The 16,957-nt window shown below is 46.4% G+C and overlaps 1 long non-coding RNA gene across 1 annotated transcript; it reads right to left on the bottom strand.

The window, feature by feature from the left end:
• Window positions 1-1,599: 1,599 nt before the first annotated feature.
• Window positions 1,600-4,762, bottom strand: LOC129525794 (uncharacterized). Its single transcript, XR_008670274.2, has 3 exons — window positions 4,646-4,762; window positions 2,675-2,781; window positions 1,600-2,351 (listed from the first exon to the last, which is right to left on the bottom strand). It is a non-coding gene; the product is annotated as an uncharacterized lncRNA (long non-coding RNA).
• Between the last annotated feature and the right edge of the window lie 12,195 nt (window positions 4,763-16,957).

The following is a 16,957-nucleotide window of genomic DNA, read 5'->3' as shown; positions in this document are numbered from 1 at the left end:
TTTCTCTATTGAGTTGCTTTTGCACCTTTGTCAGAAATCACTTGGCCATATTTGTGTAGATTCATTTCTGTACTCTGTATTCTGTTCCATTGGTCTCTGCGTCCATTCCTTCAATAACCCACACGATTGTGATTACTCTTGCGTTAAAGTAGGACTTAAAATACTGTAGCACAGTATTTTCATCTAAACGAAACTAAATTCATCTTTTTACCTTCACTTTTGCATATAAATTTAAAAATCAGTTTGTCTATATAGACAAAATATCCTATGCTAGGATTTTGATGGATTTGTATTTAAGTTACAGATCAATTTGGGGAGAATTGAAATTTTTACTATGTTGAATCTTCCCATCCATGAATATATCTCTTCATTTATTTAGACCTTCTTTGATTTTGTTTATAGCACTTTTTAAGTTTTCAGAGTAGAGAATCTTGTATACCTAAGAATTTCATTTTTCAGAAGTATTATAAATGTAATTTTTGCAACATTTAAAATTTCCAGTTATTTATTGCTAGCATGTAAGTATTGAATTTAGTATTGCATGTGTTGACCTTGTATTATTTCTGGGTTTTCGTCTCCCCCAAGAAAGTCAATTTTCTACACAAGGAAGTCACTCTGGTTCTCCCTCCATGTTTGTCTACGCAGTGTCCACCCTTCCAGGAGTAGGAAAGTCCCTTGTCTAGAGCTCAACCCCAGCCCTTGTGCCTTAACGGTGTGTGTCCTGGGGGGGTGGTTCAAGCATCCCCCGTCAATGTAGAGATGTGGCAGAAACGCGTTCACCTGTTATATTGGTATCTGGCTCCAGAAAGAAACGTTTCATTGCTTTGACATAAAAATAAATTGATGAATGAAGTTAAACCCAGAAGAGGCTTCGCAAAGAGGTCGTGTAAGCATCTGCCCATGGGACTCCCTTCCACGCACCGTCTTTCTCACTAGGTGTTGGGGAGGACAGGGAGCTGGGGCTGGGGAGGGCAGTGGGAAGAGGGAGCTTTGCTTAGGGACAGGGAAAGGTGCCCCATTCCTGACAGTTGTAGGACTCTTCTTTCCCTCCTGTCTTCCCCCTCAGCCTCCTCAAATCGTAGCCTCTGGAGAACCTGGACTCTGGTGGCTGAGGGCCTCCCTGGGAGTGAGGTTTGGGCTTCCCCGCCTGCCTTTGCACAGCAGCCTGTGTGAGGTGGCACCTGGACAGCCTGAGGGGAGGGACATCAGCAGAGGGGGGACAGGGCGGCAGACACCCCCACACCCCGCCAGGTAGGCTGACATGGCTGGAACAACACCCCCAGATGGAACGAGTCCTCTTCTCACCTTCCCAAATAGATCCTTGAGATGTCAGCGGCTCCACCACACTGGTCACTGTGGGTGGGTGAGCTGAACACGTCCCTCCATGAACTGGGAAGAGACACAGAGGGAGTCAAAATATGCCCTTTTCTTGCCTCCATTCTCCTCCCAGTCCTCTCTGTGCTGACATTTGCCTCAGAGGCAGATCTTGTTTAAAAAACAAAATTGGCCCAGGCTCCATCAGCAAGTAGTTTCCTCCCTTGGGGTTTAAAGAGGTCTTCTGGAAATCAGCAGGCCCCTTTTGTGGCCTCTTTGCTGAATTGTTTCTAAATATATTTTAATTATTCTAGGCCTCTAGGGACAGAGATGCCGTCATCCTCCTTTGCCACGTTTTCTATGATGGTTTGATGAGGTTAAAAACCCCGATGACCAGGGTTCCACTCTATCCTTCTCCTAAACATTTGTTCTATTTCTTTGCCTTTAGGAGTGGTGGGTGTGTATTGTCAGGCCTATTGTAAAGGATGGTGTAAAGTAACCATCCAAAAGTTGGTTACTTTACACGACCCTTTGGATGACTTCTGTACATAGCACTCTTGCTATGAGTAATTCCTTTGTAGAAATAGGCTCTATGGAGAATTGTCTCCTTGGACCCTTCATGTAGCTCACGACTTTTATTATGGAAATAAATGAATAAAAGGCTGCAATTGTGGACAGACACAAATATGCTTGGACATGGCTATCTCTGATCTTGTGTGGCTCAAAATAACTTCCAGAGTCTTCATTTTCAGAGTGTTCTCACCCAAAAAGGTACCAACTTGGGCATGGAAAGGCCTGTTTCTCCTGGACTCCTGGACGTGCCAGCCATCGAGACAGGGAAGACCCACTGATGTCTTCAGGATTTGTCCATCACCCTGGGGACTGTCTGGCCTGCTGGCAGGTGACAGTGGCCTGTCCTAAAGTGTGAGCTACCTGATGATGAACCAGATGCAAGGGCAGGACTGTCTTCTGAGAGATGTCTCCCCCTCGGTCCTTCTGTCGCTTCAGACATTCCAGGTGGAAGGAGGCCCTTCGACCTGCAAAGCCAGCCAGAGAGCCAGGATTAGGGCAGGAAAACAGGATGCTGGCCTGTGACAGTTCACACTCTGGTGGGGTGCCAGGAGCAGTAACTATGGCCCGAGACGCTCCTCCTTTCCCCTCCCCTCGTCTGAGACGTATTCTGGTGTCCAGGGCTCATCCCTGCACACCCTGCCTTTGGAATGTTGTCTCCTTGCTTTGGAAATGCCCCACTGTGTGGGGCTGATTTGAGGCAGGCCACAATGATTTCCCAATCGTCCCTGACCAGTTTTCTCTAGGGAGTAACCGCCGACCACATCCAGAGAGCGAGCGGTGCATTTACCTAGTGAGGCAGAGCGGAGGAAACCCCTCTTCGGAGATTGCCGGATGTCCCTCTTGTCCTCCTCTGGGAGCGTCAGTTACCGATTTTCGTCATCCTGGTAGGAGAGCCTGGAACAGAGAGCTCATGGGGCTTGTTCCTGGAGGCTGAGAAGTGGCCACCCACAGGGACAGCTGCACCCCCGGAAAGCACTTTGCTCTGATCCTTAGTGAAGGGATGCATACTTTGTGCTTACGTGCAGGTTTGGGGAATTGCCACCCCAAGAAGTTCTGGCCTGCCCCTGGCGTCTTCCAGGCCTGCTCAGTGGGAATTGCCAGCTCCTCACCCGCAGCCTGTCTCATAAGCCTGACTTGGGGCAGTGAAGGCACACTGGGGTCAAAGGTGTTGAGAAAACGGAAAGAATCCTAGGCCCATGAAGTTCTTTTGGGGAATGGCCTTGGCTCCCGTGTTTGCATGAGCTGATGCTGTTTTCCTCAGTGACCCTCAACTTTCGCCCAAACTTGTCCCCGCCCCCCGATTTCTCCCGCCCTGCCACCCCCTCATCAGCAAGAGCACATAAGCAGCTGCCTACAACAACTCTACGGTCACTCAGTAGGTGAACAGCAGGGCTGTGAGGGACCTCATGGGGCATCTAGTCTATGGCTTCCAGGCCTTTGATGGAAACTCGATGAGAAGTAGATTTGACAGCTTCTCATCACGCACAGACACACCTGATGGAATGAAGCCTCATGCCCTGTGCTTACCCTCGGTGCATGCATTGCACCCTGGTGAGTCCTAGTCCATTTTAGTCTGTTCTATTTTTATTAAAATTTTGATTCACAATCTCTGCTGGGTCAGCCTGCAGTTCGAGAAGCACAGCTGCATTCCAGCCTCATTCCCAGATGAGACCACTGACTTGCTGGTCCCTGGTGCCACCCCACACCTCTGAGGGTGACTCCATGCCTGCTCATGGCACAGCACAGAGACTTGGATAATTTATAGATGTGCAGGAAGGCTGGTAGAGTGCAGACCGCAGTATTTATACCTTCAAGACTTGCTCTTACTCTCAGCTAGCTAAGGCCTCCCTATTATATTTTCTTCTTATGCAAATCACCCCGGCTCTTGCAGATCCAGCTAGTATTTGACCCTGTGCATGGTACCTACTAAGGTCACCCTGCCCTCAACCTTCTCTGAATGTCTGTACCCTTCGGGGTTCCACCACTCTAGGGCAATTAATGAGAAACTCTCTGTGTTATCTTCCTCTCCTGAGACCCTCTTAGTTTATTAGTTTGTGCGATCTCCTTAAGGCATGATTTAGCAGGTGCCTCGGTGCACCAAGCACTCTAGAAAACCAACATAGGTTAAACTATATGCTTTTCCTGATTTCTAGGGAAGGTGGTCCGGTATTAATTTGTATTCCCTAAAAATCAATTTAGAGACTGTTATCTCATAAGGAGCTTTGGGTATTTCCCTTTTTTATATTGACCGTGTTTCACTGAGTCAGAAAAGTAGAAGGCCTGTCACCCCCACCGCCCCATTTTGCTGATGGGGACACGAAGGCACAGGGCAGTTGAGTGATTTGTCAAGCGCCGCTGTTTGGGACTCTTTCCATGCTTTTCCTTACTCGCTCGATTCTTCTTTCTATGCTGGGGAAAAAGAGGTGCTTCTGCTACTTTTCCCATCCAGTTCCTGAGCAGAAAGCACTGGACCCCAGGAAGCCGCATGCTGTGCTGGCCTGGCTGCTGCTCTCCCCACACTCCTCACGGTGGGGGGGCCTTGTGCCCCCTCCCACCACCTCCAGCCACACCTTTCCTGTCTTCAAAAGCCTGCAAGGCTAATCCTTCCTCACTCTGACATCTTTTCAAGAAAGCTTCTAAACACTGTGTCTCAAACTGCTGTGAATGCCACCCACAGTCATAAGACGTTTCACAAGGTGACCCCCAGATACACACATCTATTGGCAATGAAACAAGTGTTTCCCAACACAGTGCTTACCTTTGTGACATTTGATGCATTCTGATAGTTTCTGTTGTGCTGTGCTGCACTATGCTATTCTTTTAAGCGTTAGTCATAACCGACCAAATGGATGTCACCACCTTCTAATGGATCTAGATCCGCAGCTAAAATCCTCCAAAAATTCCAGCAAGGACAAAAATCTCAGGCCTGGCTTTGCCACCAGTGCCCTCTTCTGGGCAGCTTTATTATAAGTAGTGTCTGGAAACATTTGTGTAATTGTCAATATATGTATGTGTACACTGAATCTCACCAGAAAATATTTTTATGACTGTTGGTTACAGCCTAAAACGTTTAAGAAACAATGTTTAGGAATTTTTCTGGTCAGGAAAGCCCAAACTAAAAAGAGCATTGTGTGTGTGTGTGTGTGTGCGTGTGTGTGTGTGCGTGTGTGTATGTGCGTGTGTGTGTGTGTGTGTGTGTGTGATGGGGGCTCCCGCTCCCCTAAGGAGATAACAGAAGCTGTGCAGATGTTTTCTCTGTGATCTCCTCTCCAGCAAATTATGCCCAGAGGAGGGATCTCAGGGACCTGCCCCTGCCTCCTCACATCTGTTCCCACACCAGGGCTTGGCTGGGAGAGGGCAGCTCACATCTCTGTGGAGAGCAGGCTGGGCTCACTGCAGGACTCCTATGTTGTGGGTTCATCTTCACTTCATAGGTTTTGTCCTGGGACCCCCCCCCCCCCCTCCTGACATGCCATGGCTGTCTGGCTTTCCTGGAAGTGACACCTACAATATCCAAGAGGGAGAAAAACATCAGGAACTGCCAACACTTTTCCTCTTTCCTCAGTAAGCAATGCATTAAACGTGCACACATGTGACATGCACACACACACGTGCACATCTACACACATGCGAACAGGTACACACCTGCACACACGCATACACACGTGCACACATGCACACGTGTGCACACATGCATACACACGTGCACATCTGTACACACGTGCACATCTGCACACATGCACACACGTGGACATCTACACACATGCACACACAGTACACATGTGCGCACACACCTGCACACCTGCACACACACACATATGTGCACATCTGCACACATACATACACACATGCACACACACGTACATATCTGCACACATGCATACATACGTGCACACATGCACACTCACATACACATCTGCACACGTGCATACACGTGTGCACATCTGCACACACATGCGGACATGCATGCAATTACTGTGGCCTTGTACTCCTGTGGTGGCTGATGAAGCCATGGATCCATGGAAGTGTTAAGATTAGGGTGAGGCCTCCATGTGGCAGGTTGTCTGGTGTGGATCCAAGGAGATCTGAGTCCTGACCTCAATTCACTTATGCCTTTGTCCAAGTCACTTAGCGCACCCCTTGCCTTAGTTTCCCTTTATATGAAATTGAAGTGACATTTGTCCTGCCTGACCCAGAGGCCTATAGTGAGTCACAAATGAGGCAACAGACGAGACAGTGCTTTCAGACTGGGAAGAGACAGCTTTGACAGTGGGTCCTGGGCTGTGCCATAAAGGTCAGGGTGGGCCTGTGAGGAGGCTGCTGTCCCACCCCCAGCTGCAATAGCAGGGTCTTTGGGCATTTGTTTGGCACAGCTGAGATGTCCCTGGCATCCTATTTTGATGGTGCCCTTGATTCTGACACCAGCTCCCTAGAGTAAAGGCACAGGCAGGAAGCTACCTAGAGGGGTTTGCAACCCTCCCACACCAGGACGTGCCTTTCCCTGCTGGGATAGGATCTTCTGCTCACAGGGTTGTGTCTTCTTTAGCTCTGGGCCACAAGATCTTCCTTTTCCCATCTGTGCTCAGCTCAGTGCCTCCCTCTGTCTTGCTTCTGACCCACTTTATCCTCAGACCCCTGAGGGCATCAGGGAAAGATCCTGGTCCATCCTCTCAGAGCTGAGAGCTGGATCAGTGCCCCTGGCTTTGAGCCTCTCAGGCAGGGTATGGGCAGTTCTTTCTCAGGTAGGCCTACAGATCGCCACCTGCCCCACAGTGGAAGGAAAGATGAGAGGTGGGAGCTCCAGGAGGATTGGGAGGGGAGGGAGGTGGAGTGGGCTTTGGTGAGGCACGGAGGGAGGAGCTGGAGACGCAGAGTGGCAGCAGGCAGGCAGCAGCACTTTTGGGGCCACCGGGCACAGGACGTGCTGGCCCATCCTCAGCACAAGCAATGCTAGGGCCTCAGCTGCTTTAGCCTTGAGCTGTGACGCAGAGGACAAGGCCCGGGAGCTGGAACACGGGCTATGTTTCTCTTTACCAAGCTGAAGCTTGGCTCCTTGTGTTGTTTGTACCATCTGCAGTGGGCAGAGGGAACCGACATTTCATGAGCGCTGACTGTGTGCTGGGCACTGTGCCGGGTGCTTTGCGTGTATTTTGCTCTGTGGAGAGATGTATCTGTGGGGACAAGGAAATCCCCTGGGGTCTCCTTCCCCAGCTCCTCTAAACATCCCTCTCCCCTTATGTCACAGAGGACAAAGCTTCACATGAAAATGCCCTTAGAGGGCGGGGACTTAATTCACCCTGAGATGCTAAAGACAGACATGGAGCCCTCCTTAAGCAGAAGCTTCATGAGGCCAGAGGGGAGAAGGGGTGTGGAGACCGAGCCAGGACCTCTCTGGAATGAGAGTCTCCTGACCTACTTTCAGGCAAGGCAAGTCAGAGAATTCCTTTCTGACCACGCTCAGGGGAGAAAGGAGAAGTGGGTCAGAGAGTGACCTTCTTGCTCCTGCCGTTTTCTCCATTTGCTTCCATAGAAAATACTCAGGAGGCCAAGGGGCCATATGTTGGGGTAATGGGTTCTGGGCCCTGACACTGTCCTCCTACCTCTCTGACCATTTCCTCTCTCTTCCTTTGTGGACTTCTCTCGCAGATGTCCATCTCTGTCCATCACGGGGACTCCGCCAGGGAGGGTGGGAGGAGGAAGCCAGGGATCTGGGGTGATCTGAGGGCAGCCTGAGAGGATTGAATGAGAGGGAGGGGGCAGGAGTGAGGGCCAGCTGTATTGATTACATTGATTCATATGAAATTGCTGATATTTGATCATTTTTACCTCTAAAAATCATAATTTCATCTGGTTCAAACTAAAACGTCAAAGCTTGCTTCAGTAAGGCTCATGTCCTACTGGACTTGTAGCCAGACGGTTGGGAGTGCAGGGTGCTTACAGGAAGGTGACTGGAAACCCTGCGGCAGGGCTCCTCTGTGCACTTTGTAGCATCGCGGTTACAGAAGAGAGGTGCAGGGGACTCATGGGGAATCCTATATAGCCACAAAGTCATGCTTTTCCAGCTGAAAAGTGTATAGCTGACTGAAAACACCTGTCACTATTTCAGGAGGACAAAGAAGTACAGCAAATCTCTGCATCTCCAAGACTGGGAAGCCATCTCTGGGGTGATCTTCCAGAGCAGGCCCTGTAGTTCCATCGTTGTGTGGATCTGCACAGCAGGCTGTAATGCAGAGCCATTGCTGGAGCTTTAGAAATAGAGTTGTCAAATGGGTGGTTCTTCAAAGATATGCCCACAGAGTTCTCTGCAAAAACAAAAGGCTTGCTATAAGGAAGACTCCACTGCAGGGCAGCGGATGAGCAGCTTACCACCTGTGGATCTTAGTCAAGTCAATCTCTCTGAGCCTGTTTCCTCATCTATAAACGGGGATGATAATGCCTACCTCTTAAGACTGTGCATAGCTTGCTTGGGCTGTCATACTGAATATCACAGACTGGGTAGCTTAAATAACAGAAATGCATTTTCTCCCAGTTCTGGAGGCTGGAAGTCTGAGATTCAGATGCTGTCAGGGTTGTTTTCTGGGGAGGGCTCTCTTCCTGGCTTGCAGATGGCTGCCTTCTTGCTGTGTCCTCACGTGGCCTCTTCTCTATGTACATGCAGAGAAAGACATCTGTAACATCTGTTCCTTTTCCTGTAAGGACACTAGTCCTGTCAGATTAAGGTCTCATGCTTACAACCTCATTTAACCTTTATACCTCCCTATAGCCCCTATCTTCAAGTAGTCATATTAAGGGTCAGGGTTTCCATATGTTAATTTTAGGGGGACACAAATCGATTCATTATAGACTGTTTTGAGGCTCATAGGACATAGATTATGCTCCGAAAATGGTAACTCTTTGGATGTGCGTCATCCAGGAGGCCTAACAGGTTGCAGGGAATGAGGCTGATGAAGAAAAATCTGACCAAAGACCAAGATATCCCCAGGTCCTTGGAAGAGAACTGAACATGAGCACCAGATCCCACTCGACAGTGTCAATATTTCACTGCACCTCGATTTATGCTTGAATCCACTGTTTAATAACTACCTGTGGCTTTCTTTCCTTAGTGCCAACTTCTCTCTCACTTCCTGGATTCAGTCACCCCCCCAACTGTGCCTTGTCTCCTTCCCTGCTAGTCAATGAGCTCAGGCCTCTGTCCTTGATGGCTTGGCTGTGAACAGTAGCTTCCTGCCTTAACTTTTGTCTTTATCCACTCAAATCCACTCACACCACAGACAGGCTGATCATGTACAATGTAGACTAGACCCTGTCACTTCCTTATTTGAAATGTTTCAGTGACTTCTATGATTTTAAGATAAACCCAAGCTTGTTAACAGGTTCACAGGGCCGACACCACCCACTCTAACCCCCATGTCCCTTGGCCTGGGTGCTTGCCACTCACCCACAAGTTTCCCCCTCAGACTCAGATGCTTCTGGGTCTGTGCCTCTTTCTCTGCCCACTCCTGTTTGCTCCCACACCCTTGCCCTGGACTGACTTTTCAGATCCCAGATTCCAAGTCACACCACCCTCTGGGGCCTTTTCTTGGAGTTGGGTCAGGCTTCATGTGTCCATGGGGCACCTGTTCCTCCTGTCCTGACAGTTACCTCACCGCACTGATTCTCTGTCCGCTTTAGGCTCTGAGCTCCAGGAGACGGTTGGCTGTGCCTACAGTTTTGTTTATCGTGGTCCCTGGCACAGCGTCTGGTCCAGAACAGATGCTCAAGTACTGGCTGAATAAATTTTCCTTTATGAATCATTTTTAATATTTCTGCTCCTATGTTCACAGAAGGCTTATTCGCAATAGCCCAAAAGCAGAGACCACTCAAGCATTCCCTGATGAATGAATATATAAACAGTGTGGTCTACTCATACAATGGAATATTGTCTACCTTTGAAAGGGGATGGAATTCTGACACATGCTATGACATGGATGAACCTTGAGGGCATCACGTGAAGTGAAATAAGCCAGACACAAAAGAACAAATATTGTATGAATTCACTTCTCCTTCTCCTTCTTCTTCTCCTTTTTTGAGACAGAGTCTTGCTCTGTTGCGCAGGCTGGAGTGCAGTGGCGCGATCTCAGCTCACTGCAACCTCCGCCTCCCAGGTTCAAGCAATTCTTCTGCCTCAGCCTCCCGAGTGGTGACAGTTGCCCAACAATGTGAATGTGCTTAATGCCACTGCTTCGTGTTGCCCAAAATGGGTAATATGGTAAATTCTGTGTTACGTATATTTTACCACAATAAAAATAACTGTACTAAAACACTGTTTATGCAATTCCAAGTGACAAAAATAAAACCCCCAGGTAATATTGTAGAGAGACAGAAATGGATCAGGGTCCCCTGCTGGGGGCTGTGGTCAAGATTCCAGAGCCCATGGTGGGCAGGTCGCATAAAGGTCCCCGCCATGGCTGGTCTTAATGCCACTAGATGGCCTCAGGTTACTCTTCCACCTGCTCCAGACCCAGTTGCTCATTTTTGTGTTCATGTCAACTGAGATATTTAAAAAGAACACCCAGGGCTTCATGAAACTGTTCTTAGAGTCTACTCACCAGGCTGCCTGCTAAGCAGGAGTGCCTTGAAATAGGCTTTGCTGCAGCTCCAGAAAGGAAACGTCCTTAAAGGCCCAGCAGCAGACTGGTTCCAAAGATGACCACACCCGCAGCTCCCATCTGGCAGGATTTTTGCAAGAAGATCTTATCTCTCCTCCTATCAAGGGGGAGCGTCTGTCAGCATCCCTTTCCCTTCCCCTTCCCCTGAGTCTGAGACTGCAGAAGTGAGGTTGTGTGGCTTCTGAGGTCGTGCCATGACAGAGATCGTGTCTCTGGGGACACCAGTTGCCACACAATGAAGAAACTCAAGATAAGAGATTGAGTTAGGAAGTGTCCACTCTCACCACTCCTATTTAACATAGTACTGAAAGTCCCAGCCAGAGCAATCAGGCAAGGGGTGGGGGTGGGGGGACGTGTATGGACCAGGCAGGCATCGTGTGAGTGATCCTCAGCTTAGCCCAGCTGCTGGCCACTGGGACTTCATTCAAGAACACCCAGGCTGATGCTATGTGGGACAGAGTAGGCCAGCCAGATGCAGCCCCACCTGCTGGCCCATGAATCATTAGGAATAATCCATCATCGCAGAAGTGCCTTGATAGGATTTCCTGCAACTTCAGGAAGGAAACGTCCTTAAAGTCCCCAGTGGCAGACTGTTTCCAAAGATGACCATACCCGAAGCTCCCACCTGGTAGGAGTTTTGCAAGGAGACCTTATCTCTCCTGCCATCAAGGGGTATGGGAATAGAGAACCAAAACCATGTTTTCTACCAAATGGAACACACAGAGCGTAGAATTGTATTGCAGAGCACTCTGGCACGCCCCCTCCAGCTTGTATTCCCTGTGATGCTATTAAACAAGAAACAAAAAACAACAACAACAAAAAAAGGATATCAGCCTGCAGCTCCTCATCCCATGCTTCACCTGTTTCGTCTCTCTGTGCATGTGTCTGGTGTGTGTCGGTAGGCACGCACAGTTGGCCATGCTGTTTGTCAAGCATGTAACATCTGTGGTTTTTCCCTTTTGACTTTATATCATTCATTTACACACTTGGCAAACATTTATTGAGAGCTTCTCTATGCCCATCACTGGGGATTTAGAATTAAATGGCTACATACTGTTTTTTCACACTTTGGGCTATAATTTATATCATCATTGCCTTGAAATTGCTTTTTGAGTTAAATACAAACTGAACCAGGTGTGTCTCTCCTTGTCTCTCTAGAACTTTTAGCTCCAAAAACTTTATGGTCGCTTATACTATGATCTGTGGTATCAAACTATAGAGTAACCATTAAAACTATGGGGAAAGGAAAAGAAATGTACCATGAACCCAGTGTAATAGAATTAGTCTAACTACACATGTAGCTCTGCTATTTCAGGCAAGATAAAAACAAAGCACAACAGTGAATTGGTCATTCCCATTGCTTAATTACAGCAGCACATCACCTGCCTGAAGAAGAGGGCGGTCAGACCTCACCAGGTGGGAGCAGTTGAGGGTGAATCTGAGGTGAGGAGCTGAAGGCAGCATGGAAGCTGGTGTCCGCTCTGCCAAGGGCTTGGCTGTGAAGAGGACAGAGAGAGAGGGTATGTTGTGGTGGGGATGGGTGGTCAGATGGGAGACACTCTTTGGCTGCAGATGGGAAGACTGTAGAGAGGTAGAAATTGAGAATTTAGAGGGAGGGCGCTGACAAATGGTGCAGGGTCTCTGAGGAGGCCTGGGGCTGAGACCTGGAACGCCCCCGGGACGGGCCTTCAAAGAGACGAGTTGCAGTATTTCCGCCTTGTGACAAGGGGGAAGAAAAAGGAGGTTTGTGGGTTTGGAAGGGTAGAAAACAGGCGCTTCCTGGCCGGCAGTTTCTGTTTTTTCAGTTTAAAGTATGAGAGGAGATGAGAGTGTGGGAGAGGGGGGTTGGAGGTTTGAAAGAAATGGAAAAAGTGCTGATACCCTTGTGGGACCTGCTGATGATCTATTCCAGGTCAGACTGCCGCACATCTGAATCTAGGGGCAGATGGAAGAAAAAAACTAGGTCCCAACAAGAGCATCCCCAGGGCCTTTGCCCAGTCTTCAGAGCAGGCCCCTGATCCCATAAACACCTGCCTTCTAAACTCTTGGAGATTAGGCCTTCAGGCTCTCCTGCACCTGCTTTTCTGAGCGTGGTGATTCGTGGAGACTTAGAGACAGGCAGGAGGCTCAGCTCATGGGGCCGCTTGGAAGATTCTGCAGGGTGGAGCAGTTGGTGGGAGGGGAGAGGTTGTCCTTTGAGTAGGAGACCTAAGGAGGAGAGGGAACAAGAGCCAGCCCATTCTGGAGGCTGCCCCCTTGATTCCGCCTGTGATCTGCTTGAATGTGATCTGATCCTTGGGAGTAAATTTAAAATATGCTGAGTCTTAGGTAGCTTTTAAAGAGACTCTTCAGCACCAGCTGAGATCGTTATTCAATGAAAACCAAAAGCGCTATTGAAGAAAACACAACCAGCAAATAAGATGTTGGCAAGGATGTGGAGAAATTTGAACCCTTGTGCATTGCTGGGAGGAATGTAAAATGGTGCAGCTGCTGTAGAAAATGGTGTGGTGCGGCCGGGCGCAGTGGTTCATGCCTGTAATTCCAGCACTTTGGGAGGCCAAGGTGGGCAGATCACCTGAGGTCAGGAGTTCAAGACCAGCCTGGCCAACATGGCGAAACCCTGTCTCTACTAAAAATACAAAAAGTAGCTGGGGGTGGTGGTGTGCGACTGTAATCCCAGCTACTTGGGAGGCTGAGGCAGGAGAATTGCTTGAACCTGGGAGGCGGAGGTTGCAGTGAGTGAGATCTCACCACTGCGCTCCAGCCTGGCAGCAGAGCGAGACTCTGCCTTAAAAAAAAAAAAAAATGGTGTGATGATTCCTCAAAAGATGAAACACAGGTTTACTATATTATCCAGCAATTCTCTCTCTGGTTATTTACCCAAAATAAGCAAAAGCAAGGACTTCGACAGATATTTGTACACTTATGTCCATAGAAGGTTTTATTTACAATAGCCAAAAGGTAGAAACAACCCAAATGTTCAGTGATTGATGGATGGATAAATAGAATGTGATATATACTTATTGTGGAATATTACTCAGCTTTTAAGGGGAAGAAACTTCTGATGCATGCTACAACCTGAATGAACCTTGAAGATACGCTAAGAGAAATAAATTAGTCATAATAAGATAAATATTCTATGATTTCACTTATATGATGTACCTAGAGTAGTCAAATTCAAATGAAATTCTTCTGAATTTGACTATAGAAGGTAGAATAGTGGTTAACAGGGCCAGAAAGTAGAGACACAACATACCAAAATCTGTGGGATGCAACTAAAGCAATGATAAGAGGAAAGTTTATAGCATGAAACACCTACATCAAGAAGTTAGAAAAATGTCAGATTAACAATTTAATATTGCACCTAGAGAAACAAGAACAAACTGAACCCAAATCTAGCAGAATAAAAGAAATAACCAAAATCAGAGCATACCTGGATGAAATTGAGACCCAAAAATCCATACAAAGACTCACTACAAGCAAAAGCTTGTTCTTTGAAGAAATCAACAAGATTGATAGACCATTAGCTGGATTAACAAAGATAAAGAGAGAAGTTCCAAATAAGCACAATCAGAAATGACAAAGGCGATATTACAACTAATCCCACAGAAATACAAAAAATCCTCAGAGAGTATTATGAACACCTCTATTTTCTGTACACAAAGTAGAAAATTTAGAGGAAGTGGAAAAATTCCTGGAAATACATAACCTTCCAAAACTTCATTAGGAAGCAATCAAAACTCTTCACAAACCAATGCCAAGTTCTGAAATTGAGTCAGTAATAAAAAACTTACCAAACAGAAAAGCCTCTGACCTGATGGATTCATGGCTGAATTTTAGCAGACATACAAGAAGAGTTGATACCAATCCTGTTGAAACTACTCCAAAAAATTGAGGAGAAGAGACCCCTTCCTAACTCATTCTATGAAGCCAGCATGATCCTGATACCCAAATCTGGCAAAGATCACAACAAAAAAAGAAAACTACATGCCAATATTTCTGATGAACATAGGCACAAAAATCCTCAACAAAATACTAGCAAATCAAATCCAGCAGCACATCAAAAGGTTAATTCACCATGATCAAGTGGCCTTTGTTCCTGGGAGGTAAGGCTGTTTCAACATATGCAAATCAATAAATGTAATTCACTACATAAACAATTAAAAACAAAAACCGTATGATCATCTCAATACACACGGGAAAAGCAGCAGGTAAAATCCGACATACTTTCATAATAAAAACCCTCAACAAACTAGGCATTGAAGGAACATACCTCAAAATAATAACAGCCGTCTATGACAAACGCACAACCAACATTATACTAAATGAACAAAAGCTGGAAGCATTCCCCCTAAAAACTAAAATAAGACAAGGATGTCCACTCTCACCACTCCTATTCAACATAGAACTGAAAGTCCCAGCCAGAGCAATCAGGCAAGTGAAAGAAGTAAAAGGCATCCTAATAAGAAAAGAAGATGTGAAATTATCTCTCTTCACTGATTATATGATTCTATACCTAGAAAACCCTAAAGACACCACCAAAAGGCTCCCAGAGCTGATAAACAACTTCAGTAAAATTTCAGGGTACAAAATCAATGTACAAAAGTCAGTAGCATTTCTTTTTTCTTCTTCTTTTTTTTTTTTTAGATGGACTCTCGCTCTCTCACCAGGCTGGAGTGCAGTGGCACCATCTTGGCTCATTGTAACCTCTGCCTCCTGGGTTCAAGTGATTCTCCTGCCTCAGCCTCCTGAGTAGCTGGGATTACAGGCATGCGCCACCACGCCCAGCTAATTTTTGTATTTTTAGTAGAGACAGGGTTTCACTGTGTTGGCCAGGATGGTCTCCATCTCTTGACCTCGTGATCCACCCACCTTGGTCTCCCAAAGTGCTGGGATTACAGGCGTGAGCCACCACGCCCGGTCCAATCAGTGGCATTTCTGTACACCAATAACATTCAAGCTGAGAGCCAAATCAAAAATGCAATCCCATTTGTAATAGCCACACACGCGCGCGCACACACACACACATAAAACCCACCTTGGAATACATCTAACCAAGGAGGTGAAAGCTCTTTACAAGGAGAACTACAAAACACTGCTAGAAGAAATCACAGGTAACACAAACAAATGGAAAAATATCCCATGCTCATAAATTGGAAAAATCAATATTGTTAAAATGGCCATACTGCCCAAAGCTGTCAAACTACCACCATTTTCACAGAATTATGAAAAGCTATGCTACAATTCTTATGGAACCAAAAAAGAGCCCAAATAGCCAAAGCAATTTTAAGCAAGAAGAATAAAGCTAGAGGCATCACACTACCAGTCTGTAACCAAAACAGTATGGTACTGGTAGAAAAATAGACACCTAGACCATTGGAACAGGATAGAGGACCCCTACCCCCAAAAGCCACATACCTACAACCATCTGATCTTCAACAAAGTTGACAACAACAACCAATGAGGAAAGGACTCTTTACTCAATAAATTATGCTGGGATAACTGGTTAGCTATATGCAGAGGAGTGAAACTAGACTCCTATATCACATACAAAAATCACATAGCATACAAAATTACATCACATACAAAAATTAACTCAAGATGGATTAAACGCTTAAACATAAGAGCTAAAATTATGAAAATCATAGAAGAAAAACTAGGATATACCATTCTGGACACCAGCCTTGGCAAATAATTTATGATTAAGTTCTCAAAAGCAATTTTACCAAAGCCAAAAATGGACAAGTGAGGCCTAATTGAACTAAAGAGCTTCTGCTCAGCAAAATAAACTGTCAACAGAGTAAACAGACAACCTACAGAATGAAAGAAAGCATTTGCAAACTATGCACCCAACAAAGGTCTAATATCCAGAATCTAAAAGTAACTTAACAAATCAATGAGCAAAAATATCTCCAATAAAAAGTGGGCAAAGGACATGAACAGACGCTTCTCAAAAGAAGACATACATGCAGCCAACAAATATGTGAAAAAAGAATCAACATCACTAATCGTTAGAGAAATCCAAATTAAAACCACAAGGAGATACTATTCCACACCAGTCAGAATGGCTGTTATTAAAAAGACAGAAAATAATAGATGTTAGTGACATTATGGAGAAAAGGGAATCTTTATACACTGTTGATGGGGATGTAAGTTAGTTCACCCACTGTGGAAAGCAGTTTAGAGATTTCCCAAAGAGCTTGGACTTACCATTGGACCAAGCAATTCCACTACTGAGTGTATACCCAAAGGAAAATAAATCATTCCTCAAAAGAGACACATGTACTCATATGTTTGTTGCAACACTATTCACAATAGCAAAGACATGGAATCAACCTAGACGCCACCAACAGTGGACTGGATAAAGAAAATGTGGTATATATACACCATGAAATACCATGCAGCCATTAAAAATAATAAAA

This window comes from Gorilla gorilla, chromosome 10 (assembly GCF_029281585.2).
Source record: "Gorilla gorilla gorilla isolate KB3781 chromosome 10, NHGRI_mGorGor1-v2.1_pri, whole genome shotgun sequence".
NCBI classification, from domain to species: domain Eukaryota; kingdom Metazoa; phylum Chordata; class Mammalia; order Primates; family Hominidae; genus Gorilla; species Gorilla gorilla.
The sequence above is the reverse complement of the archived record's forward strand: the minus strand, read 5'-3'. Positions and strand labels throughout refer to the sequence as shown.